The 24,716-nt window shown below is 46.2% G+C and overlaps 1 protein-coding gene across 1 annotated transcript in view; it reads left to right on the top strand.

Annotated features, from left to right (window-relative positions):
* Positions 1-13,940: 13,940 nt before the first annotated feature.
* LOC144753027 (uncharacterized) overlaps positions 13,941-24,716 on the top strand; it is a 78,471-nt gene continuing 67,695 nt past the window's right edge. The window contains exon 1 of the mRNA XM_078640830.1: positions 13,941-14,038. The gene's annotated coding sequence lies outside the window, so the exon portion shown is untranslated. The remainder of the gene's footprint in view (positions 14,039-24,716) is intronic.

Genomic DNA, 24,716 nt, shown 5'->3' with positions numbered 1-24,716 from the left:
AACCCTCATGGGGTCCACAGACACTGGATCAGAACCCAGCAGGCCGCACCAACGGGAAAAGGAGGACCAGTGACGGGAATAGGACATCAAGGTCGAAGACCTCCGGGAACCCTGCAACAAAGCAACCACCCCCAGGGAACACTCCTGGGCCAACAAGGTCACCCGTTTAACAGCCAAGCCTGCAGAGGGAGCCGGCGCAACACCGCCCCTGGGAGAGGAGGACCCCGCAAGGGAAACAGGTGATCTGGAATCGGCCAACATTCCTGAACCGCCAGCTTGCACAGAGATGGAGGAACCGGCCGGATGGCCCCCTTCACGAGCAGGTCCTGGATGCCGGCGAGCAAGGCCTCCCGCTTGACCGGAGAGGAAGGCAGCGGGGTAGCGCGGAGGGTGCCCGGAGGAGGGGAATTGAAGGAGATGGAGAGACCCTCTCTTACGATCCGAAGAGCCCAAAGGTCTGAGACAGACGACTCCCACTCCGGAAGGAAGTGGCGAAGCCGGCCGCCCACCCGGCGGGGCCCGGAGATAGTCGGGACTTAGTGGCAGAGGTGGAAGCGGCAGGCTGAGACTGGGATTTGGAGAAGAAGGGGGCACCCCGGCCGCGACCCCTGCCTCGAAAGGGCGCCCCGCCCCTGGGAGCGGACGAGGTGGAAAACGCCCTCTTGTGACCTGGAAAGTGGGCCTTGGAAGACCTGAGGAGAGCCAGCAGCTTGCGATCCTCAGCCGATTTCTTAACCATGTCCTCAAGAGAAGACCCAAAGAGCCTCGGTCCAGAAAAGGGGATCTTCATCAGTAAGGCCTTCTGGGCAGCCTCCGCCTTCCAGTTGCACAACCAGATCTGCCTCCGGGCTTGATTAGCAGCGCCACCAGCTGCGGCCGAAGCGCCCAAGGTGTCGAAGGAGATGTCTGACATTGAACTGAGTCTGTTGCTCCATCAATGCTAGGGTAGGGACCACATCCCTACCCTAGTAGTAGTGTGGAGTAGTGTGGCTCACTGGTGTGGAGTAGTGTGGCTCACTGGTTAGAGGCGGCAGGCCTGAGAGCAGAAGTCAGCCTGGGACCAGGGTTCAATTCCCGACGCGGCAGGGTCGTGGACCTTGGTCAGCGGACTCGATAATTCTCGCTTCGGTGCTTACTCTAATCAGGGGTTCCACTCGGCAACTCTGGGCATTAGCTTGCCTAATCTCCACAACTGCCCCACCAATTCCGGGGATGCCTGGCTCCACCTTGGGGACTCCCAGCAAGGGACCATCCCACAGGGAAAGCCAGAACGGGTTCCCCAGAGTTATACAGCGCCGGGACGCCCCGTTGCTGGGGCAGCTGTGCGCTTTACAAGTATACTACATTTACATTTTTTACATTTACATCCGCCCCTCGGTCAAACAGCTCCGCCAAGGACTGGAAATCCTTCAACAAAGACTGCACCGTGTAAGACAGGTAGGCAGAGGCACGAATGGAAAAATTGGCCGCCGAGTAAGCCCGCTTGGCCGCGGCCTCCACCCGCCTGTCAACAGGGTCCGAGGGAGAGGCATCCTCGGAAATAATGGAACCCTGTGAGGAAAGCCCCGCCATCAGATAGTCCACCTTCACAGAGGGAGGGAAATCCTTGGCAAAGTCCTGGATGGAGTAGCACTTCGCCAGGTACCTCGGGAAGGCCTGCTTATCAACCTCCGTCCAATCCCCCTCCAACATATTTTTAATGGAGGAATGAAGAGGCAGAGACTCCGGCTCCTTACGCTGGTACTGTAAGAAGAAGTCCTCCGAGAGTTCCTCAGCAGCCGGAGCCAGAAAAGCCAAGTTCTGTTTAATGTGTAGAAGCACATCCCGCAATTCCTGACCCTGGATATAGCGCCCCCGGAGATCCTCCTCTTCCCCCTCAGTGTCAGAAATCGGAGCGGGGTCCAAGCGAGGACACTTCGGAGAAGAGTAACCTTGACCACCAGCGCGCTGCGCAAAGGCAGCAGCCACCGCAGCCTGAATCATGTCCTGAATGGATTGAAGGGAGACACTCAGCAGGAATCTGGGAGGTCGAGCCCTCCCCCACAGGGACATCCACCTGCTCCATGAGCCAGCAAATGCTTATGGACCACCACAAAACACAGTAGCTTCAAAAGATCCACGACCCACCACCACCCGCAACAGGTACCTCACAGAAATTGGAGCAAGATCACCGCAGACCAGCTCACCACCTCCCTCAGCCAGAGCCCACCCGCCAACACAACGGACCCCAACGAAGCAGCCCGCAACTTCACACAGTGGCTGACCGCCTGCGCCGACGACCTCGCGCCACTAAAGAACCCTCCCAGCAGACCCAGAAGCAAGAAGGCATCCTTGTTCACCGACGACCTCAAGGACTTCAAGAAGACCTGCCGCACCCTCGAGAAAGCCTGGCTCCTCGACCGGACACCCGACAACATGACCGCCCTCAAACACGCTACCCGCAAGCACCACCAGCTCATCCGCACCACCAAGAAGAAATCCCTGAAGGAACGACTGGACAACAACGCCCACGACAGCAAAGAGCTCTTCACTATCGTCAAGGAGTTCTCCAACCCCAGCACCAGCACCAACGACATCACTCCGTCACAAGACCTCTGCGACTCCCTCGCCTCGTTCTTCCACCGCAAGATCGCCAACATCCACAACAGCTTCGGCGCCCCACCCACGCACCCAACCGTCGAACCAACGCCCCCCACCACCACCCTTCGCACCTGGACCACGGTGACCACCGAAGACACAGCCCGCACGATGAACACCATCCACTCCGGATCACCGACCGACCCCAGCCCACACCACATCTTCAACAAGGCCGACTCCACCATCGCACCCCAACTCCGGAACATCATCAACGCCTCCTTCAACACCGCCACCTTCCCGGAGAGCTGGAAGCACGCCGAGATCAGCGCCCTCCTGAAGAAACCTACAGCGGACCCCACCGATCTCAAAACCTTCCGCCCCATCTCGCTCCTCCCTTTTCCTGCTAAAGTCATCGAGAAGATCGTCAACAGACAGCTGACCGCCTTCCTCGAGACTAACGGATCCCTCGACCCCTCGCAGTCCGGCTTCAGAGCCAACCACAGCACCGAGACCGCCCTCATCGCAGCCACCGACGACATCCGGACCCTGCTCGACAAGGGGGAAACAGTGGCCCTCATCCTCCTGGACCTCTCCGCTACGTTCGACACGGTCTGCCACCACACCCTAGTCCAGCGCCTCAGTACCATCGGTATCCAAGAGAAGGCACTGGAGTGGATCATCTCGTTCCTCGCCGGAAGAACACAAAGAGTCCGCCTCCCCCCGTTTCGCTCCGAGGCCACCGAAGTCATCTGCGGCGTCCCGCAAGGATCTTAACTCAGCCCCACCCTCTTCAACATCTACATGAAACCTCTCGCAGCCATCGCACACCAGCACAACCTCAACATCATCTCTTACGCCGACGACACCCAGCTGATCCTCTCCCTCACCAGAGACCCCGACACCGCCAGAACCTGCCTACACGAAGGGATGAAAGACGTCGCCGAGTGGATGAAGGACAGCCGCCTGAAACTGAACTCGGACAAGACGGAAGTCCTCATCCTGGGATCTTCGCCCTCCGCCTAGGACGACTCCTGGTGGCCCCCAGCCCTGGGCACCGCACCCAAGCCAACCGACCACGCACGCAACCTGGGCTTCATCCTGGACCCCTCCCTCTCGATGACCAGACAAGTCAACGCCGTCTCCTCATCATGCTTCAACACCCTGCGTATGCTTCGCAAGATCTTCCGCTGGATCCCGACCGAGACCAGGAAGACTGTCACCCAGGCACTCGTCACCAGCCGACTGGACTACGGAAACGCCCTCTACGCCGGAACCACAGCCAAGCTACCGAAAAGACTCCAGCGCATCCAGAACACATCCGCCCGACTCATCCTGGATGTCCCCCGACACAGCCACATCTCCAGCCACCTGAGGAACCTGCACTGGCTCCCCGTCGACAAGAGGATCACGTTCCGGCTCCTCACCCACGCACACAAGTCTCTCCACGACCTGGGCCCCAAGTACCTCAACGACCGCCTGACCTTCTACACGCCCACCCGCCAGCTACGGTCCACCAGCCTCGCCCTCGCAGCCGTACCACGCATCCGAAGAGCCACCGCCGGAGGAAGATCCTTCTCTTACCTGGCTGCCAAGACTTGGGACTCCCTCCCCATCCACCTTCGGCTGACCCAGGACCATCTCGCCTTCAGGAAACAACTCAAGACCTGGCTGTTCGAGCAGTAGCATACCCCTCCCCCCAAGCGCCTTGAGACCCTCCCGGGTGAGTAGTGCGCTATACAAATGGCATGATTGATTGATTGATTGATAGCAGCCCACCAGAGACCACAACGAAAAATGAAAACAGTGGCCCTTAAATGCAGGCAGGAAAAGGCGGGCCAACCATAAGAAACTGACCGGCAACACCTGTGCAGGTCAAGCACCGCCCGCCCCCGCCCCCGGGAGGATGAGATACACTCCCGTGAGAGTAGGGACTCCCAGAGAGAGCCCCAAACAGCGAAGGCTGCGAAGACGCATGAGACGTGCCGCCCCGCTGCAGCGCCTAAAGAGCCGGCGGGAGCAGCACCGCCGGTGGGAGACGGGAGACGGGATCCTGAGCGGGGAAGTAGAAGGTAGGACATACCCTGCCGCCACCTACCGCAGTGCTTCAATGCAGGCGGCGCTAGCGGGGACAAGACGTCAGCACAACGGCTGCCGCCCGCCAGGCACACAGGGAAGGCGGGCGGCGAGCCCGTACGACACCGAAGCCCCCAGCCCGCAGCAGACGGCCGTACTCCCCACTGAAAAGGGGGGGGAAAAAAGACCGAGCCACCGCCCGCCGCAGCGCCATGAGGGGCAGGGGGGCGGCGAAAACAAAACACAGGCATTTAAAGCCGCCTCCCGCCGCAACGCCATGAAAGGCAGGCGGGTGGCGAAAAAGTGAGCACAAGGCATAAGGGAAACCAGCAATAGCGACGCGATGTGGAAAGGCACAGTCGCAGGACCCCAACAGGAACAGCCTGAAAAACAGAGGAGGTAATCCAAAACATCACCCCGGCCACCCCCCACCCCTCCCCCCCCATGAAACCCTTGGCCCGCTAGAGCAGAGCCTAACCGGCTCAAACAGAACATACCGGGGGAAAAGGGGGGGAACAAAATAGATTCCAAGGTCCTAGGGTCCCCTATAACAGGACCGCGACCCGAAACCCATGTACCTGCTAAAGCAGGCACCACTTACCTGACACATCTGGAGAGACTTGCGCAGAACTTAAAAAACAGGCTTTGGGGTTGGGCCGGCCCGCCTCTTATAGTGGCCATGGGGTGTATGGGTCGGCCATATTGGGAAGGGATGGGAGGCTAACTTTTAGCATAACAAAACAAAGCATAGGATAGCAAAACCAAACATAGCATAGCATAACAAAACAAAACATAGCCTAGCAAAACACAACAAAACATAGCATAGCATAGCATAACAACGCAAAGTATAGCATAACCAAGCATAGGATAACAAAACAGCATATTGTAAAATTAACTACACAGAAGTTAGGTTCAGAATATATTTATTCCAGAAGAAAGGCAGCTTAACAACCACAAGTGGAAAGAGACGTTTCCCTCAGTAGGTCTTCTCCACAACTGATACAGAGAACAAACATAAACATTCTAAGTGACATCTAGTCATTCTAAATGACATGGAATACCACACACCTCCCCCCTTTTAATAAAAATTAAAAAAACAAAACATTTTTTTATTTTTGTAAAAAAAACAAAAAGAAAATAAGTAACAAAGGAAATTGAACATAGCAAGGTCTTCAAACTTTAACATAGTCTTTAAACTTTAAAGGAACACTTTTTACACGTTCACTACGTCTTAAAGAAATTTCATGACAATCCCCATGCAATGAATGATTGTCCACTTCAACATCTGCATCTGATCTCACATTGGAATTGATTATTCCGTCAGAATTATTTACATCTTTATTTCCTAAATTGTCATAAACTTCATGTGTGCCAGAAAAGCCATCAGAATTGTGATCACATACATTCTTCTCTGGCAAAGAAATCCTTTGAGGGAAAGGGACAACAGTGGTCCTACATAAAGAAATTCTTCTCAAATTCCATATTTTACCTCCTTCCACTCTACCAGCTTTGCTGAAAACTTCAATTACTTTAACAGGATCAGACCATTTTGATACCCTTCTGTGCAATAATCCACTCAATTTCACACGTACAAAATCACAAACTTTCAACCTGCAAACATTATACTTCCTTTTAGAAAAGTGTTGGACCATCCTACCAATTCTACCTTTCAACTCTTTAAAGTCCACTTCATAAGAAGAATTACTTTTCAACCACCAAGGCAAAAGTCGAGAACCTGGTTTCCTGCCACGTAGTAACTCGAAAGGAGACAAACCAGTCACAGAGTTGGGAGATAAACGGTAAGTCAATAAAGTCGACTGGAGAGCTTTTTTCCACTTCAAACCACTCTTCACAGCTAGTTGACAAGATTCCTTGATAACTCTGTTAAACCTCTCGACTTGGCCATTAGCTTGTGGAAAATAATTTGAGGTCCTCTTATGTACTATTCCACAATTACTAAGAAAGTCTTCAAATTCCTTACTGATGAACTGTGGACCATTGTCCGAAATAAGTTCCTCTGGCAATCCTTCCCTCGAAAATATTTCATCAAGAAATTCAATCACATTCTCAGAGGAAATTCTCTCTACAATTTTCAATTCCGGCCATTTCGAAAAGTAGTCAACTAAAACCAAACCAAACAACTCTCTACTGGATTGGTAATTGAAAGGTCTGATAATGTCAATTGCTACTCTCCGCCAAGGACCTTTGGCATATTCAATAGGGGTCATCTCAACAGTGACATTCTTTACAGACTTGTCACTTGACAAACAAGGAGAACAATTCCTTACCCAATTATCCACCATGGAATCAACCCCAGGCCACCAGTAATGTCCCCTGATCCTCCTTTTGGTTGTGGACATACCCATGTGTCCTTCATGTGCTAACTTACAAATAGTTTCTCTGAGCTTTAGTGGAGGAACGATTTTATCGGATCTCACAACAATATCCTGAGTCAACATTAATTCATCTCTGACTTTATAAAATGATGCTAACTCGCCAGAGAGTTTCCTCTCCTCAGGCCAGCCATTAGTTAAAAATTTCTTAACCAAGTTCAAAACGTCATCATTATTCGTGGCTTCTAACCAATCCTTCTCTGACAAAACCAAAGAACCTTCTCTACTCAAAATCACATTCACATCTGCTATGGAGTATGCAACGTCCCATTCAACACATCCACCAACAGCTACGCTCGCAGGAAAACGTGACATGCAATCTGCATGGACATTTAAGCGTCCTGGCACATACACGACTTCACAACGGTATTCCTGTAATTTTGCGGCCAGCCTTGCTAAACGAGCGGTAAGTACCCTTCCACCGCCTGCAGACAACATAGTAATTAAGGGTTTGTGGTCAGTTCTTAAGGAAAACTTAGTCCCCCACAAAAATTGTCTGAAATGTTGAGATGCCCATGTACAAGCAAGCAACTCTCTTTCAATAGTTGAGTAATTCTTTTCTGCGTCACGTCGAGCTCTAGAGGCATATGACACCACAAACTCACCAGAACTATCTTTCTGCATCAATACGGCGCCTAAACCAACGTTACTCGCGTCAACATAAACAATGCATTCTTTACCCACAGAGTATGGCCTCAAAAATGGAGCTTCAACAATTTTGCTTTTCAAAATTTCGAAAGATTCTTGTTGTTCTTTACCCCACTCAAATTTTACATTTTTTTTGTAGCAAAATCCTGAGTGGATGTACAATGTCTGAATAACTACGTACAAACTTTCCATAAAATTCAGTCAGACCTAAAAAGGAAAGTAATTGTTCTTTAGATTTAGGTGTAGGTGCATTAACAATACATTGTACATGGTTAACCTTAGGCTTGATACCATCTTTTGAAATTTCATGGCCTAAATACTCCACTTTCTCCTGCCTGAATTTGCATTTATTAAGTTTCAAGGTAAGACCTTTGGACCTTACTTTTTCTAAAACAGAAATTAAATTCTCATCATGTTCACAGTTATCTTTCCCAAATATCAATATATCATCCTGGAAGGCTATAGCCCCTTTACATTCCATCAATAATTCTTTCATTAAATGTTGGAACACGGAAGCTGCACTTGCTAAACCAAAAGGCATACGCAGATATTGAAACATGCCTTCTGGAGTAACGAATGCAGTTAATTTCCTGGAGTCATCGTGCAACTCCACTTGGTGGTAGGCGCTAGCTAGGTCGATAGTTGAAAATACAGTAGCTCCAGATAATGCGGCAATTAACTCATGAATATTAGGCAAGGGATGTTTATCTATCCAGATCTCCTTGTTAAGGCTGCGAAGATCCGCACACAAACGAAGATCACCTGAACTTTTAAGTGATAGCACAATAGGCGAAACCCAAGGGGATGATTCAATTGGCTCAATTATGTTCCTTTTGATCAAGTCATCCAACATTTCCTTTAATTTTGGTCTATAAGCTAGGGGAACATTTCTCACTCTGTGCCTAACAGGGACAGCATGATCATTCACTATGATTTTGTGTTTGAAATTAACATATTTCCCCAATTTTTCATTAAAGATTTCAGGAAACTTTTCTAAAACTTTCTCAGTGAACTTAGTATTACTAGGTGAATTCAGGGTTAAATTCACCATAGAATCAACATTTGATTCTGCACAAGAGGACTCATCAACGTAGACCGGAGGATTAGCATTAGGGTCTAATTTTATTCCTAAATCACGTTGATGAGGCCAACTAAGAATAGATACCCCTTTGGTAGCGACATAAACTTTAGCTTTAGTGTTCCTATTCTTAAAAGATATTTTCGCCCAGAAAAATCCTTCTAGAGCAATCTTTTGTCCGGTGTACCCACCAGGATATATGTCTGGGCTTAATAATTCTCTTTGACACCACAATTGTTCAAAGATGTTCTTGCCAATTATGGTGTACCACGCACATGAATCGACAAAGATTTCAACGGGTTTGTCATCCATTAAAATTGTACAAGAAGGAAATTTCTTTTGGACACATTCATCCACAGAAAGTATACAATTCAAACTGTTTAGAACTTCTTCTTCTTCAGGTGATATATAATTAATTCTCTGCCCTGACTTGCATACGTTACCAAAATGCCCTTTTCTTTTACATTTTACACAAATTTTGTCCCAAGCAGGACAACCTCTGTAATTGCCTACGTGGTTGGAACTTCTGCATCTATAACAAAGTATTGTACTTCTTTTCACAAAACTTCTGTTTTCATTAGCATTCCTTACATATTCTTTCTTGAAGTTATTTTTACTACTAGGAACACTCGAGGTGGGTTGACTTTTAACAATAGCTACTTCAGTTTCAGGTACATGTGTCTTCTGATTTTTCCCTCTAATTTCAGACACGACTAACTCAGAATGTTCTATGCCTTTTGCTATATTCACAACTGCAGCTAAGGTAGTTTCTGTTCCTAACCAGAGTCTTTCCTGGATCTTTTTACTCTTGGTCTTCATCATAATTTGATCCCTAAGAACTTGTTCGTAAGATATAGTCTCAAAAGAACATGAACAGGCAAGAGAACGTAATGCTGCGACATAATCCTCAATTGTTTCGTCGGCTTTCTGTTCACGAGAATAGAATTTGAACCTTTCCATTACTGTATTTATTCTCCTACCAAAACGAATTTTCATTTGTTTTGTGGCTTTGTCAAACACATTTAAATCACCAGCTTCCTCTAAAGGTGGTAAATTGTCAAATTCTTTGATCCCAGCACCCCCAAGACAATGTCTCAAAAGAGCTAATTTCCTTTTGGCAGAACAACCATCCTTTTCCAAAACATCTACGTATGCAATGAACATGGGATACCAAAGATCCCATTCTATATTGGGTTCGCCGGCAACTTGAAGGAAATGTGGAGGTGCAGCTATATTTGACATTTTGTAATAAAGTTGACAAAAGTGAATTTAATCTAAAATAACTGTACCACAAAAATGTAAATTTTGAAAGAAAATGACAGTATTGGAACAGTACTACAAAAATGTAAATTTTGAAAGAAATTAACAGTAGTGGTGTGCAAATCACCGTAGTTATTGACTTGCCAACGTGAGATTTTCTAAAATTTTATTTAAGATCTTGAATGGGTGTGCAAATCACCGTAGGTACTGATTTGCTGCAGTATAAATCCAAAGAAAGTCTAAACGAAATGTGTAAGATGAATATGCCTGTTCTTTCGTTATGTTTTCCTTATTCTTCAAGTAACACGAAGATTCCTCAGTTCGCGCTAGTAAAGCTTCAAGCTTAACCAAGATGGCGGCATTAGACGTGCGTAATGACGTCTAATTTCCCAGCATGCACTTCGCGAAACTCGGACAATGAGAAGATTCTAAGCACGGAGCGTGAAGGCTCGAGGTAATCCTCCACTTTTAAATGTAAACAGTTCCTTTTAAACATACGGATTGTTTCTTTAAATTCGTTCACTTTGGCCAAATAATCCCCAATTTTGTCAGATTCGAGTGAAGCACGACAAGCACCGCTCGATATATGCGGTCGAAACAATCACGTTATGATATTAGTGCTATTCAAAGAAAAGAAAAGTCTTTAACTCACGTTTTTGGAGTTGCGGATTCTTGAAAATGTACCGTTGGCAATCTTTCCTGTAGTTCTTTATGAATAGCAATCTAAAAAAATTACGATTTACTTGAATTGTTCAAGAATTGTAGGTTTTTCTTCGTATAGGGGCGTGTGAGCGCTGTCTTCTTTGAATCTTGAATTAGATACTCCCAATCGTCGCCAGTATTTGTGTAGTATTAATTAACTACACAGAAGTTAGGTTCAGAATAGATTTATTAAAGAAGAAAGGCAGCTTAACAACCACAAGTGGAAAGAGCCGTTTCTCTCAGTAGGTCTTCTCCACAACTGATACAGAGAACAAACATAAACATTCTAAGTGACATCTAGTCATTCTAAATGACATGGAATACCACACATATCATAACATAACAGCATAGCATAACAAAACAAAGCATAGCATAACAAAGCATAGCATAACAAAACATAGCATAGCATAACAAAACATAGCATAGCATAACAAAACATCGCATAGCATAGCGTAGCATACCATAACATAAGAAAACATAGCTTTAAGTTTGATAAACTCATAGTAGCGGGCCTGCTAGCTTTACTGGGCAGTGACTGTAAGCAACTCCATCTACCCAGAGGCAGTAACTCGGTCACCTTTGCTCGTGTATTGCAGTGGCTTCATTTATTAAACAGTGCCCATATTTATAATGTTTTTCAAAAAAGGGGAGAGTATGGCCCATGCGGACAGAAGTGGGGTGAGGGCCCAATAACTTTACACGAAAAACAAGAACCCACACTTCGATGAATTTCACACCATATGTTTTTTAGGGATGAAAAAAGATAAGCACTATTTAATGTGTTTACCTTGGCGATTAGTTGCGCCAGTTTTATTCATCAATATTCACAAAAAGAGAACATGTCACTATAGTCAAGAGAAATATCAAAGCCTTAAACGTAATGGCCATTTAGTGTCCAATATTTACAATGAAAGATTCAATATTTACAATGCAACGATGTGATTTAAACAAAAAATTAACAAAACATACATAAATTGTGAAAATGTGCAAAAGTAGTACACAACCGTCCTTATGTGATATCATTTCACAAATAAAACGAGGGGAAGAATTATCTACATGTTTTTTCTCAACATAACATTTTTTATGAACCAACAGTTTTTTTAAAGACTGAAATGTAATATTTGGCAAAAATGGAGATTTTTAGTGGTTCTCCAAAAACCAACACGACAACCTCTCGGTAGAAATGTTGATAGGCGTTTAAATCATAAACAAATTTAAATGTTTACAGGACTTGATCCTATCCGCCTACGCGTTTCGAGTTTGTGAGGATTCTTCTCAAACTCTCTTCAGGGCCAAATGAATTCCATTCCCCATTTGTTAAACCTCTAGGGACTCGAGGTAGGTTAACTCATCCAAATAACTTGCGGAATTTTGAAGGATTTCGAAGGATTCATGTCCGTTGACTGAAAGAGCCGCGGTGCCAGAGGAAGATTAATGGCGATGACACCGTGAGAGTGTTAAGCATACTGAGAGAACGTTGATAACTAATACACTGCACGAGGCAACATAATTGAACGCTGCATTTTGCAAATGATGGAAACTCTAAATTAGCAGTATGAGCAGATGGCCTTTTCAACCACAGCCAGAAATACGCACAAATCCTTCGAAATCCTTCAAAATTCCGCAAGTTATTTGGATGAGTTAACCTACCTCGAGTCCCTAGAGGTTTAACAAATGGGGAATGGAATTCATTTGGCCCTGAAGAGAGTTTGAGAAGAATCCTCACAAACTCGAAACGCGTAGGCGGATAGGATCAAGTCCTGTAAACATTTAAATTTGTTTATGATTTAAACGCCTATCAACATTTCTACCGAGAGGTTGTCGTGTTGGTTTTTGGAGAACCACTAAAAATCTCAATTTTTGCCAAATATTACATTTCAGTCTTTAAAAAAACTGTTGGTTCATAAAAAATGTTATGTTGAGAAAAAACATGTAGATAATTCTTCCCCTCGTTTTATTTGTGAAATGATATCACATAAGGACGGTTGTGTACTACTTTTGCACATTTTCACAATTTATGTATGTTTTGTTAATTTTTTGTTTAAATCACATCGTTGCATTGTAAATATTGAATCTTTCATTGTAAATATTGGACACTAAATGGCCATTACGTTTAAGGCTTTGATATTTCTCTTGACTATAGTGACATGTTCTCTTTTTGTGAATATTGATGAATAAAACTGGCGCAACTAATCGCCAAGGTAAACACATTAAATAGTGCTTATCTTTTTTCATCCCTAAAAAACATATGGTGTGAAATTCATCGAAGTGTGGGTTCTTGTTTTTCGTGTAAACATATTTATAATGTTAGCACTTTATTTGTGCACTTTGATGAATCGAAGTTCACAACTGAGGCTGTTAAGTTCGCGCTATATAAAACCCCAAGGATAAATAAAAAACATTGCCATTTACAATGTGAATAGCTCCAACAAATACAAGACCTATTGAAAAGTACAAAACATTGCCCTTTACAATGCCAATAGTTCCAGCTTCAACAAATGCGAGACCTATTTTAATGAACATTTTTTTTATTGGAATTTTCTGCCAATGTTAAAAGCAAAAGTATAATGCCCAGAATGCTATGTACTATTTGTTAAATTCCAGGACAACGTTGTGTCTTTTAGAGTTGCTATTTTCCCTGAGAGCCAAAGTTGTTCTGCAATGTTCACGGAGTCTGCAGGTCCCATCTGTGTACAGTCCCTGAGCCCCGACCCCTACTTAATGACAGTGCAGGGGCCAGGGGGCGGCGCAGCGTCTTAATACTCCCTAAAGTTCGTAGCGTAGAACAGTCTATACTCAACTGTGTGTACGCTACCCGGCCATCTTGGAAACAGCCTACTCAGTGCTTTGCAATCCATATCCAAAACTGATACGCAAGGTCATATATGTATATGAAAGGAACAGTACAAATATTTGTTTTAACATCAAAATAAATAAATCCACAAATAAATAATAAGATTATAACACACACTTGTTGGTAAAAGAAAAGGATAAAAAAAATGAACGCCTCTACTGAAAAATCCCAGCGTTTCTATTTTCTTATGAAACTTTTAAAGATTTTGAAGAAGGGGTTTATTTTCCAAGAGGATTTATGTGAAGTTTGTGGCTCCGGCGACCTTGAAGTCATGGCCGCCGTAATGACGCCCCCTCTTGAAGTTGAAGCCTGCGCCTCCTACCGGCCTCTCCAAGGGAGCAGCGTTGTAAGAGGAGAAGATGCGGCAGAGTTTTGTTGTCAGCTCCCTCTCTCCGCTTGTTTCGGAAGTATTGTGTCTCTTCCTTAAACAGATATTTTCTCCGTCACCCGCAGGCAAGTCTCCAGCTGTTGAACTCGTATTTTGTGTCACTTAAAGCGCATTATAACATTGTTTACAATCCTCTTTTTTGATCGAAATCCATTTTCTCCTGCACATAACTAGTAAGGTATTGTCCGCAGGGCTCTGGGAACTGGAAGTGATTGGCTAGGGTTTAATTGCGTAGCCAGAAGAAATTTAGGCGGGTGCACCCGTGGCTAAAATGGCTGGAAATGGAATAAACATAAAATAACATAAAACCTGTGGGAGGGGGTGGTAGCGCAGCAGCGAAGCGGAAAGAGGCCGTAGTCCTGGGTGCAAGTTATTTGAGGATAGGCGTAGACACATTGGGGCAGATTTACAAGCCCCTTACGACACTTTTACGCTGCTGTTGCGTCACTATTGTGATGCAGTGGCGGCGTAAACCATGCGCCACATTGCGCCTTATTTACAACGTGATGCATCTAGGGAGATGCGTCACGTAAAGCCCTGCGCCACCTGAAACCTGCGTCAGGTTTCATGTGGGTGTTCGGCGCAGGATGGGCGTTCCGGCGCTGGAACACCACATAAAAGTGAAGCAGTGCAATACAAGATTTCACTGAGTCAGTTTTACGGCCATGTTGCGTCAAAACCCTGCGCCTGCTTGAAGCAGGCGTAAGGCTTGACTCACCAGGTTGGACATTGGCAGGGTTGGAACAGTGCTGGAGTTGCGTCGCCCCACGACGCAACACCAGCACTGTGCCAATCTTACGCCGGCAGATGCGACATGCATCTGTGGATGTATGTTGGAACAACGAGTTCCACAACCACGACTTCCCGAACAACGAGGTCGCAACCACGACCTCGTCTAAACCACGACTTTTTTTCCACGCATTCTTTTACCACATTTTTTCGTGGTAAAGGAATGTGTGTTTTAAATAATTGCTTTACATCTACTACCCAGATCCCCAACCCCTTATAAAACTAATTGCACCCACCCTAAAAACCTATAAACACGATTACCCACACACACCTGAGGCAAATCTTGTGCTTTATTTTTTTTTCACCTCCTCGAATATCCCTCACCGCCCTTCCTTTCCTTCTGCGAGAGAGCTCTTGTTAAAGGGCTTAGTTCCGAAGCCTCACTCTCTTTTTTCTTAAACAAAGTAGATTTTGATTAACTTTGGCAATGGGAGAACAAAATATTGATTAATCCAAGGAGCCCTGCTATAGTGCGCCTTTTTAACTTACATCTCCGGATAACTGTGCTGTGCATTTCTTCTTGTTAATGGCACTCACAAATTTAAATATGTTAAACGCTTCGCCCGGTTGCTCTGCCCTCCTGCCAGGCACACTGCAATGCTGCTGAATTTCGAACAGAAACTAGCAGCACAAAAAACAGTTTAATGAAATTCTGCCATAGACGCATCCCATTTCCGTACACCATTATAATATTCCGCCTTCGCCTGCTCATTTGCACATGCCCTGGCATAGTTTACAGCTGATGAAATCCACAATCTGTGAGGAGTGTTAGGCGTGTTGCTGACGTCACGTTCCTAAGGAGAAACATGAAACATGATTGGAGAGTGTCTGCATGCACTCTGCAAACCTGCGCTCGTAGAGGATGTGACACGTTCCTTGCTTGGCTGATTAAATCATGTGACCCTGCCAGATCCGCAGGCATGGAGAGGGAGCGGGGGCGGGGGCGGGGGGTTTCCAAGTTAGAAGAGTGCATTGCAGTCCGGGAATCGTTGTTAAGAAGATTTGTGGTTTAATACTACGTTGTTCATGTCTTGTCGTTGTTCGGACTTCATTGTTCAGGTAAGTCGTCATTACAACTTCGTTGTTTAGAATGTTTCCCGCATCTGTTCATCCTTGCGCCATATTGTAAATGCGGCGCATCTGTGGTGGCGTAAGGGTAAACTTGTGTGACACATCTTTCCTGGCGCATCCCTGCTGATTAGCAGGGATGCGCCAGGAAACGTAAATCTGCCCCATTGTTTATCCCCCCAATTTAAGGAATAATACTTGTGAAATAGTTCAGGTGGTTAGTGAAGTTGCTAGAAGCAAACAGCTGTTTGTAATCTCTGGTCACAGGCTGACTCAAACAACAGTCTGGTTAGTGTGCCTGTTGCAGAGCAGTCTATGCAACGTGTAAGCAGGGTCATTGGAATTATGCGGCAGGGAAGTCCAAATTATACGGCAAGATTAATTTATGCAGCAAGAAAATGTAAATTATGAGGCGTAATGCTGCGAATTTTGTGATAGTCAACACCTCGTCAGGGGTAGTAAGTGCTATATAAATGCAATTACAATACAATAGTATTATTTCATGATTTTGTAATTTTTACACTTGTTAACATGGTTTGGGCATAGGATGAACCCTTATTGGTACCAGTTTAACACCTAAATATATGTATAAGCAACAGAAAGGTTAACAGTCAAATTTTGCATAGTTTTTTTTATCTTTATATCAACAAGAGAGATAGGGCTCGAGTAAACACTCCTGTACCCCATAAAGTATATCAGAAAGAACTGAGGAGTGATTATGTGAAACGTAACCTACGTGAAAAGCAAAAACAAAAACAGAGTGACAAGTTGTTCCAGGACCCCTACCTGGTTCAGGCAGAACTAGGATTTGGCATGTCCAATCCTAACAATCAGGAGGCAACAACCCTGTTGGCAAGAATGACTGCATCCAACAGGGAAAGGCAAGTAACCTCTTGTTTAGAAGGACCCTCACTCACCACTAGTTGGTGACATGCTTCATCATTGGGTCCCCGCTGGGGTGGCCGAATGCCGCCCCAGCGTGCTACAACGCCTGAGTTACAGCGGAGCGGGTTGATGGTGAGTGTAATAGTGATTAAACTCAAAAGAATATGCAAAATATGTGAGTGCAAGATTAAAAAATACAAGGTTGGAACCCAAACAAAATATTTAATGCGGGCCAACCCGTATTAGGGTTAAAAGCGTGAAAACCGGACAACCAAAGGTTCTTTATTAGGAGACCTGTGTCCTTAATTACAATATCTGGTCAACATGTTTCTGCTTTCAAAAAGCGGGATCGCACAGCATTCGTCAGGACCACACCTAAAAGGCACTCCGGTGGTATGTACGCGCTAAGGTACACCCTCCCGTGAGGCACTGAATGTGAAAAATGTAAAAATTAAAGAGTGAAAAAGTAGTTACTCACGGATATTACCCGTGCCGGCACACTGTGGAGTACAGTAGCCAAAGATACCTGTAGAGGAAAGAAAGAGAACAAACTGACACTTAAAACACACACAACAATAAACATGTAATCCATATGAGTCACATGTAGTGAGACAGCAATCAAGGCATGACAATGCCTCTGTGTCCTTAACCCCCTCGTGTAGTAGTCAGGTTATTGTACCTTTTGAGGGATTAGTTTCGTTTCATCAACTTTTATTCGATTATCAATTTGAATAATCATGAAAAGTACATACTAAAAATTTGAACACATGAGTAAGTTAGAAAGAGTCAGAAATAAAAGAGACATTTTAAGTAAAAAAAAATAGGTTTTACAGTTCTATATAGTACTAGTGTGACTAGAGACCTTACGACGTATTGTTAAGACTGCTTTAAGGAAAGTCACTATGAGTTTAGCTTCATGTAATGATTTTAGAGATTGCAAGTAAAGAAACACTGGAAAGGATTGTCTATATCCACTGGTTCGGTGAATCGGGATAATCCACGTTTTCCTTGGTAGTTTATAATATTTGCAAAAAAGGACTACGTGGATCGTAGATTGTGGGGAGATTCCGTCACAGGGACAGTTCATCAAGTTGCGCGACCAGTTATGCGTTTCCGGAAATGAAACTAAACGAAAGAAAATATTAAAGCGTAGTCTTGTTAATAAAAACCTTTCATGATTAGATAAGAAGTACGTCAGATAGGGCTGTATGCATTTTCCAGACTGTTGGGCACAGATTTTTTCGTTTAGTGGTTTAGTGATCTCTGCCTGATTCCGTAGATCCCTCAAATGGCCCATACACATTAACTTTAACTGTTTCCTAGAGATGTCTTCCACTGAGGGAGGTTCTTCGAAGTAGGACTCACAGTCCAGATCTTTAAAAAAGTTACATATATAGGTTAGCCACGGGATTTTTCGCCAGTTTGTAAGCGCTAAACAGTCAGTGATGAGGGAGCGAGTTAGGTGACATTCAGGGTTGCACCATATTCGATGCCACAGTAAGATAGGCTGGCATCGGACGGTGTCAATAATATATTCCATGCCGAGCTCTCGGTGTGAGGCTAGTATCGGGGAACTTTGAGGGAGGGCTAAAATGTATTTTATAAAAGCATTTTCAGTGACCTGTAGCTGGTCGATACGTCCGTGACCCCAGATTCCCGCTCCATAAGTGGCCACACTATGGTATTTTGCATAGTATATGGTCAGGAGTTCGGGTGGAGCTGGTTTCCCCAATTTCCTCGAGAAAGAGGTTAGTGCCGATGTTGCACGTCGGAAGTGAAGGTTCCTGGCTTCAATTGCCTTTCGCCAATTCATTGCATCGTCCACTAGGATTCCCAGGTATGGATAAACTGCGGTTTTTTCCAGTTTGTTGTTATCAACCATTATTGGTTTGGGGTTTTTAATCCTGGGACCGATATGCATTGTGAAAGTTTTCTTGATGTTTATTTTGAGACCAAGTGAGTCCATGAATGCTGCGTATTTATTGATTTGTGTCTGAAGTTGGTTTAAAGTCCGTGCTAAAATGACTGAGTCGTCAGCATACAACAGTGTGGGTATCGGGCGATGATTTATCTGGGGGAGGTCCTGGCTCCCTTCCAACATAGCCTGTTCAAGCCCATTTGTATATAGGTTGAACAGGAAGGGAGCCAGTACACATCCCTGTCTTACTCCTTTCATTATTTGGAATGGACGGGACAATTCGCCGCTGGTACCGAATCTTACTCGGCCTTCAGCATTTGAGTAGAGTTCTCGTAGAAAAGTTATTATCGGGGGATCCACGCCGAGGTCGCTTAGTATTTGCCAGAGTTTCGCATGCTGGACGCAGTCAAATGCCGCACTTAAGTCGACATAGACGAGGAAGATGTTTCCTCCTTTGGCGTGAACGTATTTACCAGCCAGGAGAACAAGATTGAGGGCCTGCTCCACGGTCCCGAGCCCCCTCTGGAAACCATATTGCAGGTCGGTTATGATGTTATTCTCCCGGGCCCAAGATTGTAATCGGTCCAGGAGTACTCGACCTGCAATCTTACCCATGGAGTCCAGAAGGGAGATTGGTCTGTAGCAAGCGGGATCGTTGCGATCGCCTTTTTTGAAAATGGGTAAGAGGATTGAAGTTGACCATGAGTGAAAGAGGCGGATCGAAGCTACTGCTGACATAACCCGGGTGATTATCTGCGACCAAAAGTCTACATCGTGGAGAAACAAGTCCATTGGAACACCGTCAGGGCCGGGGGCCTTGCCTGTTTTGGAAGCCCTGATTGCTTTTGTAATTTCATTAAGATGAAAGTGTATTTTAATCGGATAGATGTCATTACTCGTTGGCTGGACCACGTGTGTTGGGTTATCTGCTGCGGAATCTGAGGGTGTCCCAAAAATTTTTGCAAAGTGAGAAACCCAGTCTTCCTCGGTTATTGCCACATCAAGATGTTCGGTGTCTGCACTATTGGCCAAGAAGGGAGATCTTATGATTTGCCAGAATGCGGTGCTGTCTTTTCTTCGGGCACTATCGTGTAATCGTAGCCAAAGATCTTGCTTGATTTGTTTTTTGCGGTCTTGCCTTGCAGAGTTGTATATTTTTCTCAGGTAAGAGATTTCATGGGGATCTCTCATAGGTTTACGCAGGGCTTCTTTAAGAGATGAAAGTGCCTTCCGACAAGCGGTGTCGAACCATCTCGTGGTAGGGGACTTAATCTTATTTTTTAAATTGACAAATAGCTCATCCCTTATTGCTTCCTGAATTCTCTGGAAACATCTGACGATTATTTGCGGTGGTGCCTCCAGGGACGTACATTTGGATAGCCATTGTTCAGTTTTTCCAAGGACCCTCTGTGTCACCTCTTCCGGGTCGATCTTTGCCCATTTAACTGTATACCCATTCAGTTTATTGATGGACAGTGTTTGCTGGTTAAGGGAGGTCAGCTTTTCAGGGTGAGCTCTTGCCCGTTCGATGTTAATTTTTATACTGAGCGGGTAGTGGTCACTTATTGGGTTTGACCCGATTTCAAAGTTCGCTAGTTGCCCTTTGAGTGAATTAGAAGCTATTATATAGTCTATGGTTGTGGAGTAACCTCGCCCATGAAAGGTAGGTAAGAAATCCTGCTGCGGGTCAACCAGTTCGTTCACGTGATCCATATCTAAGGAGAATAGGATATCGTTAAGTTTGTTTCCACATATCGAGTGGGCAAAGTGAGGTATAGGGTTGCCAAGTTCGTTTTGGAGACCACAGTTTCCATTTTTGTGGTTTGGGCACAAAGGGAAGTTGAAATCGCCACCCCAGATGATATGAGTTGCAGATGTATTGTTGTCGTTTTGAAGCGAAGATAAAAATGTGGCGATCTCTTCTAGGTTTGACCAGCAGTCCGAGGTACCAGAGTTATTATAGTAATTTATGAATATATAGTTATTGTCTTTGGGTGCTGTTATCTGCATGATTTGCATGATTTGAAATGTTGGGGACTTCTTTAGTAATTTCACTCTGAGGGGGAGGGTATTAGCAACATAGGTCGTGAGCCCCCCCTTTGGTCTACCCATGTTTCCCTGCACTGCTGAGGTGAACAAGGTTTTATATCCCGCAAGGTGTAATGGGGTTGTGCACCAAGTTTCTTGTAGGCACAGTATCTGATGTTCCCTGGCTGTATCAAGCCATAACCCCAGTGTTATTTTTGAGGGCAAGCCTGCAATGTTCCAGTATGCAGTGGAAAAACTCAGGTTTGTGGAGTCAGCAGAGACGTGGGGTGTAACCAACAAAGTATTCGCAGTCTGGATTACTGGCGATTGAAGTATTTGGGCCTGTGGAGGGTTAGAAGAAGCTTTAGGAATTGTGATTTGCTGATGGTACAAGCCAGTGGTGGTTCTGTCTGGATCTATGGAGGTTGTGCGGGTAACATTGTTAAGAGTGTTAGGGGAGACAATTGACGTTTCTGGGTATAGGTTTTTATAGTTACAGGGAATGGGCTCCGAGGGTGCTCGGAGCTGAATTGGGTTTGTTAGTTGTGGGGTGATAATGGTGTTTATGTTCCTGGGTTCAACCCTGAGTGGTCAATCGACCATCTCAAGGCAGTCAAAGCGGTTTTGCGTTGGAAAGCTCTGCCAGCCTTCGTTGGATTGAAGGGGCCTATCTTGCCAGTATTGCCTTGGCCAATCTCTCGGGGCATTTCTGCTTCCGTGGTCGTAGGTATACTCCAACTGGTTCCATGGTTCTTTAGGAGTCTGGTGCCAGTTCCAGGGTGGGGTATAGCGAGGTTGTCTTGCTGGAGGATAAAAGAAAGAAAGATGCCGAGCATCAATTCCCCCCTTTTTTTCCAGCGAGGGCCACGCGCAGATGTGATCCACTACGGAGGGGTCTCTGCAAGTTACTATAATGCAGTCCCCGCGGGTCGTTTTTGTTGTTTTACCTACCCATACTACCCTGCGGGTTGTGGAGATCCCTCCCGAGTGATGGGGTTCTAAAGGCCTGTTAATGCTTAGCCATTGCATGACCTTGTTTTTGAGTGACCATGCAGTTTCAGGTGTATCATGGGTTAGTTCTGGTACACCGGTAAGCACTATTGTATACGGAGTGGCTTCTGGGGGCAAGTGAGCTGGACGTCTGATTGCTGGTGTTTTTTTTTTGGGGGAAATTTTTGGGAGAAGAGTGGGGGGACACTGATTTTGGTGGAAGAGGTACTGGCTTTTTTATAGAGTGAAAATTGCTGGGATTATTTGTCACAGGTCCTGGAGTGTCTAGGGTAGCCGGGCCTGTATTAGATGTTTGTTGGTTCGGCACCACGGTGGTTTTACTCTGCTGCAATCGGGGAGTTTTGATTTGTGGATTTTGGTTCGTAGTATTTTGTTTGTGATTTTTTGAGGGTAAGGCAGTCGGATTTGATCGTTTTGTTGCTTTAGGTGGTTGTAGTTGAGGATGGGTTTTTAAGGACTGCGGGGCATTTCGCTGGCCCTTTATTTCTATGCGTGTATTGGTATCAAGAATTGTTGCAGAAAGTATGGTCAGCTGGGCTTCCAGGTTTCTGATGCTGAGTTGGATGGGTTTCAGGTACTGAAACAAGAGATCTTTTGTTGTGGTCAAAACTTGTGAGGTAACTTTGCATGTTCTGCAGAGGTTGTCAGTGGCCTCATTAAGGGTGGTGAAATGAGGGAAATTAGCTGCAGGAGGGAGAAGTGTGTTTTGTTGCAGGGATTGTGTTGTGAGGTTTAGATGGTCTATAACGTGACCTGAACAAGGAGCCGTGGCTGCTGCATTGTCAATACATTTTGTGCTGCCTTGTTTTGGGATGGCTCCTTCCCTTTCTCCTTGAAGGTGCAAATTTGAGTTGGTCTGGAATTCTTCCTGAGTTTGACAGGCCGCCAAGTCAGGGGTTGCCTCTAAGTTGTCTAAAGTTAATGATAGGTCAGACTCAGACTGAGTTACGGAAAGATCTACTATAGATGGAACTGTATTAATGTCGGGTACAGACACAGACACGGGAAGGGAACAATTATGGGGGTTAAGATGAATGGGAGAAGGGGCAGTTGCTATGGTACCTAGAGACGATCGTTTCGCATTCATGAGGTCCAGTGACACTCTCTTTTCAAGAAGGGAGATACTCTGATTGATTACCTCGTGGGTTCGTGAGATGAATAAGTCAATGGGCCCGGTTATCTGTGCTACCTCCTGGGCGTTCTTGGATTTTGTCTTTGCGGTACTCCTGGTTTTCGGCGGCATAATTGTGGTCTACTGGCTGAGGTTTCTTGAATTATGGGGGGTGGCCCGGTCCGGTCTCTATCGGGCACTAACGGGCAACAACGGGCCCGCCCTTGGCCCGGGCTTCGCCCGGGCTGCGACCCGCGCGCGTCCCGCGTTGCGTGGTGTACTCTCTCTTTAGTAGCTATTGGGTCAGAGGGGGCGTGGCACTGGGAGGGGGCGCGGCTCCCTCGGGAAGAGGACTAGCTGTTGGTGTTGCTTGCTGGTCCTCGCAGTCCCGGGGCCGCACCTCTCACCTCCTCTGCGGCCTCGCTCACACGCTGCTCCTCGCGCTGGTGACTGTAGAGCCTGGAAAAGGGCTGGAAGGCAAGTAAGCTGCTCCTGCAGCGACGGACAAAGTTCAAAGATACAAAGACCTCTGTGCGAGCGGCTCCCGCGAAGCGGGGGCGGCGAGAGGTAATGAGCGCTGACTGGGGGCGTGGCACTGGGAGGGGGCGCGGCTCCCTCGGGAAGAGGACCAGCTGTTGGTGTTACTTGCTGGTCCTCGCAGTCCCGGGGCCGCACCTCTCACCTCCTCTGCGGCCTCGCTCACACGCTGCTCCTCGCGCTGGTGACTGTAGAGCCTGGAAAAGGGCTGGAAGGCAAGTAAGCTGCTCCTGCAGCGACGGACAGAGTTCAAAGATACAAAGACCTCTGTGCGAGTGGCACCCGCGAAGCGGGGGCCGCGAGAGGTAATGAGCGCTGACTGGGGGCGTGGCACTGGGAGGGGGCGCGGCTCCCTCGGGAAGAGGACCAGCTGTTGGTGTTGCTTGCTGGTCCTCGCAGTCCCGGGGCCGCACCTCTCACCTCCTCTGCTGCCTCGCTCACACGCTGCTCCTCGCGCTGGTGACTGTAGAGCCTGGAAAAGGGCTGGATGGCAAGTAAGCTGCTCCTGCAGCGACGGACAAAGTTCAAAGATACAAAGACCTCTGTGCGATTAGTACATAGTGCCCTGTTTAGATTAGTTACAAAGCAAGGACTATTGTGACATGAGTTCCCAAGGATGCAACTAACGTTATTATACCAGCGTATCCAAGCTTATACTAATTAAGTGGTTTGGGAACTCATTGCTGGTACCCAACCTGTATTAAAGCTGGGTAGGGCAAGGAAATCGTTTTACAAATTTAAGAGACTTACGAAAAATTACTAAAGACCTCAGTAAGGGAAAACACCTGTGGCAAACTGTATAAATACAGCAGAATTAACTGTGCCGAGCAGGGGGAGGGGCGCACTTACAGATTCGAGGAAGACTTCCTGGGTCAGAGCGGTATGGGAAATGTTCACACGGCGTCCTCTCTAAATGAGTCAGGAGGAAGGTGAAACTTTAGAAACTCCTCCGTGAAACTGTTGACTCACCAACAGAAACGAGTCGACAGGTCGAAACGCTGGATCCGTACTTACTTCTACGCTCGCGACTCCCCGCTCAGCACCTATATTCAAGGACTGCCGTCTGCCCGAAAATGGATAGGAAACAGAGCCGGGCTGTTTACATATTCTGTGTCAAGCCGGTCACGTGACCAACGTGACCGGACGTCGGTGACGTGGACCTGCCTTGGGCGCTATGAAAAGATTTAAATGGACCAAGTTAAAAATACGAGGATTCAGGGTTCGAGACCCCGTGGCTTCTCGGAGATAGTTCAGAGGTTTGGAATTGAATATCATGGGAGCGAAAAATTCAAAAACAATGAACTTATCAGCCAACAATGAGTAAGTCTTACTGCCTGTGCCAAAATAGTGTAAATCATTGTTGTCGAGATTAACTTGTCAGAATAACAGGATTAGC

The sequence above is a fragment of the Lissotriton helveticus genome, chromosome 5_1 (assembly GCF_964261635.1).
Source record: "Lissotriton helveticus chromosome 5_1, aLisHel1.1, whole genome shotgun sequence".
NCBI lineage: Eukaryota > Metazoa > Chordata > Amphibia > Caudata > Salamandridae > Lissotriton > Lissotriton helveticus.
Note: the sequence above shows the minus strand (reverse complement) of the source record. Positions and strands in the feature narration are given on the sequence as shown.